Source organism: Amphimedon queenslandica, unplaced genomic scaffold, assembly GCF_000090795.2.
Source record: "Amphimedon queenslandica unplaced genomic scaffold, v1.1 AMPQUscaffold_12096, whole genome shotgun sequence".
Lineage (NCBI taxonomy): Eukaryota > Metazoa > Porifera > Demospongiae > Haplosclerida > Niphatidae > Amphimedon > Amphimedon queenslandica.
In genome coordinates, this window is record NW_003547665.1 from 10,907 (window position 1) to 15,182 (window position 4,276).

The window sequence follows — 4,276 nt, forward strand, 5'->3', positions numbered from 1 at the left end:
GTCTGGTAAGCATAGGAGCTCGTTTTCCCGGTATAGCAAGGCTGCAAAAGTCGTGGCAGCCATTTTGTTTGGGGGTGAATCCTACTTAGTAACGCTACCGCGTTACTAATAGCCTTGGGTATTTTTCAGATTTTTGGCGTTTTCTTAAAATGGCTGTAACTTGAAAAATTAAATTCGGAATCACCTCAAACTTTCTACGCAGCATAAGAACATCAATATGTATCAGAAAATGTAATAAAAAATTGGGGTGATTTTGGAGCCATTTTTTGAAAAAAACCTTGGGTATTTTTCAAATTTGGGGCGTTTTCTAAAAATGGCTGTAACTTGAAAAATTAAAGTCGGAATCACCTCAAACTTTCTATGCAGCATAAGAACATCAATATGTATCAGAAAATGTAATGAAAAATTGGGATGATTTTGGAGCCATTTTTTGAAAAAAAAACCATGGACTATAGCCTTGGGTATTTTTCAAATTTGGGGCGTTTTCTAAAAATGGCTGTAACTTGAAAAATTGAAGTCTGAATCACCTCAAACTTTCTACACAGCATAAGAATATCAATATGTATCAGAAAATGTAATTAAAAATTTGGGGTGATTTCGGAGCCATTTTCTGAAAAAACCATGGACTATAATAGCCTTGGGTATTTTTCAAATTTGGGGTGTTTTCTAAAAATTGCTGTAACTTGAAAAATTGAAGTAGAAATCACCTCAAACTTTCTACACAGCATAAGTACATCAATATGTATCAGAAAATAAAATAAGAATTTGGGGTGATTTTGGAGCCATTTTTTGAAAAAAAACCATGGGCTATAGCCTTGGGTATTTTTCAAATTTGGGGCGTTTTCTAAAAATGGCTGTAACTTGAAAAATTGAAGTTGAATCACTTCAAACTTTCTACGCTGCATAAGAACATCAATATGTATCAGAAAATGTAATAAAAAATTGGGGTGATTTTGGAGCCATTTTTTGAAAAAAAACCATGGACAAATTTTTCAGATTTTGGCGTTTTCTTAAAATGGCTGTAACTTGAAAAATTAAAGTCGGAATCACCTCAAACTTTCTACACAGCATAAAAACATCAATATGTATCAGAAATTGTAATTGAAAATTTGGGGTAATTTCGGAGCCATTTCTTGGAAAAAACCATGGACTATATAGCCTTGGGTATTTTCAGATTTTGGCATTTTCTTAATGGCTGTAACTTGAAAAATTGAAGTTAGAATCACTTCAAACTTTCTACGCTGCATAAGAACATCAACATGCTTTTTTAATTAACAAAAGGTGGAATGAGGTAAGTTGGACTGGCAGTGATAAAAAGAGGGCAACTTTTTTGTATTGTTCAAGTTATTTGTAAGTTGTGGATCTGCACATAGATATTTGAAGTAGAATGGTATAAAAATTATCCTTGTAGTATTGACCAAAAACCACAATACCTTTGCTTAACTAGATTGACAGGAGATGATGAAAAAAGGTGGTTGAATAAAACGGCCGACTTGCCAATTTTTGACTTTCCTCTTTGACAAGGTTTAGAGCCATGCTTGTGGTACCATTAGAGTCCTCTGGTAAAGATAAGGTCTTCTAAGAAGTCTGGTAAGCATAGGAGCTCGTTTTCCCGGCAGCCATTCTGAAGTAGGGCAAATCTACTTAGTAACGCTACCGCATTACCAATAGTACAGGGACTTTTACCCAATTTTTGAGCAACTTTTTTAAAAATCCAATTTTGATTGGAATCCCCTCAAACTTTCTACGCAACAGGAGTACATGTATATGTATCAGAAAATACATGTACATATCAATTACTATAAACTAACAGTGTATGATGGTATGCTCTTCAACCAGTCATCACATAAATTGAACAATACCATCTGAGGTTCAGTGGCCTTCAATATAAGATTACCTAACTTCTCTACCTAAAGACATGATGACATCATCAACTGTCACATGACTACCACACCTACCTTTAAACAGGCTTGAAACGGCAGCTGCAAATCACTACCTTTTATGAGTATATTAGGAAAATCCAACAAGTGTACCTAAAAATAATAAAATAAATAATTAATAATTAACATAGCCACACCTCTAGTGGATCAAGCATTCCTTTTCTAGTAACAATCTGTTTGGGTTGTTCCTCCACTGGTAGCGACCAAATGAGAGCCGCCACTTCTTCTGCTGTATTCTGTCCCAGATGCTTTTGTCCCAATCAAACTGAAGTATGGATAATCTTTAGAAAGAGCTGGCCAGTACATGGATTAAATATAAAATGGCTCCATTAATCGGCTTTGTCGTTAAATTACCTTTAAATGTCTATTAAAAAGAAATCAACAGATTTAAGTTTGAGTTTAGTATAACTATAATTAATATTTGTGACCATAATTCACAAAAGGTACCTTATGGCGGATTTTAAAATTCATCATTTTATTGAAAAATATCAACCTGTGAGTGCTCTGTTGGACAACCATTGTTTCTAAAAGTTACATAGTAACTTTTTGCATCCTGTGGAGTAATGTTATAATAAATGGAGCTCAGGAAGTTGGATTTTTTTGGCTATAAAGACAAATTTCACTACCCGCCATAAGGTACTTTTTGTCAATTATGGTCACATTTGGTGACTACATTCTTCATTAAAACATTATAAATTAGTTTAAACAAAGCCAAGCTAGGACACCATTAATACAAAATCCCTCATTATTAACAACTCCAGCTGGTCACTATACACTATCAGCTCCAGTGGATACAGAGGGGGTATGGCAGTGGGTGGAGCTAACCTTATAAATGGTAACTGATACACGTTAGTATTGTCAACAAACCAAATGATTTGATTTGAGAATAATTCTCCATAATTTTGTGACGACAGAATACATGTACATGTACATGTAAGGCTCAGTTGGCTCTGAAGAGTACAGCTGGAGTGCCTTCCTTATCCTCTCTCAATACATAAAGAACAGGATTAGCTTTCATTATCTTAGACATGGCCTGCTGGATATAAGGTTTCATTCCTGGGATCCAACTTCCAAAGGCACTGCATGGGAATAAAAATACGAGAATGAAAAATATTATGTACACAATTGTGTATGTACACAATGTACATTGTACATGTATATGTGTCTTCAATTTAAAATTATCACTCATTAAATTTGCTAAAATTCGACCCACAGTTAAAATTAAACCTGGCCCCTTACCTGTGTAAATTATAAACCAGATCAATGCCAATCATAGCCACAGTTAGTGATGGATAAATACACGTTGTCAGTGGTGTAGTTAAGGAACTAGGCATGAGCATCTTTCAACATCATGAGAATCATAGTCACCCCACCTTAACTGTACATTCACCCAGTACTTTTGTGTAGTGGTGATCTCTGTTAGGAAGAATACTAATAATAATAATAATAATAATAATAATAATAATAATAATAATAATAATAATAATAATAATAATAATAATATTAATAATAATAACAACAAACTCACAGATCAACGTCATGCTTCATCATCAGTCTCATTCTGGAGTCCCTCGGCCAGCACTTCTTGTTATTGTATCCGACACTGTTCTCATCATTAGGGTCAGGGTGCTCCGTCAGGTAACACTGTATGAGGTCTTTAAAATCATGAACTGAAAACCTAATCACATGACAAGTTATTAATAACTGGTTATTAAATAGGTAGTTATTAATAGGTAGCTATTAAGGGGTCTCAGTGACCAGTGTATATATTATCAGCAGATAGTTCAGACCGCCCGTCTGGTCATTAACTCATCAAAGACCCACCCACGAGGACAGACTAACCTGAAGAATACATGTACCCTGTCAATATAACGTGAGTATAATCTAATAGGGGGAACAGCCTCGGTGTCCATGTCTTGATATGTTAAGAAATTGTTTGGTAGCTGAGGAGGTCCAGCCAATACATTGGCCCTTTGAAGACCCAATACCAATAGATCAAGAACCAACCTGTAATACTGTACTATGAATGAGGCAAACTGGAGTCCTATTATAATACCATAAGAATTAGTGTGATTCATGTCCTAGTAACACAAATGTACATTAACATGATACACATGTACATGTACACATGTACCGTATATAAACAATAATTTCATTGGGCAAATACAACAGATCACCAAGATCCTTTTAAATGAAGAATCATTAAACACTCTTCATGTAGCTAACAGAATTTTGCTCAGCAAAAACTAGTACATGTACTGTACACATGTATAAATATACAGTTCCCCTGTTCCACTGCTAATGGGTAATTGGGTATACATATACAGTACATGTAT

General features: G+C 34.7%; 1 pseudogene; it reads right to left on the reverse strand.

Annotated features, from left to right (window-relative positions):
• LOC100632136 (pre-mRNA-processing-splicing factor 8-like) overlaps window positions 1–4,018 on the reverse strand; it is a 6,338-nt pseudogene extending 2,320 nt beyond the window's left edge.
• Between the last annotated feature and the right edge of the window lie 258 nt (window positions 4,019–4,276).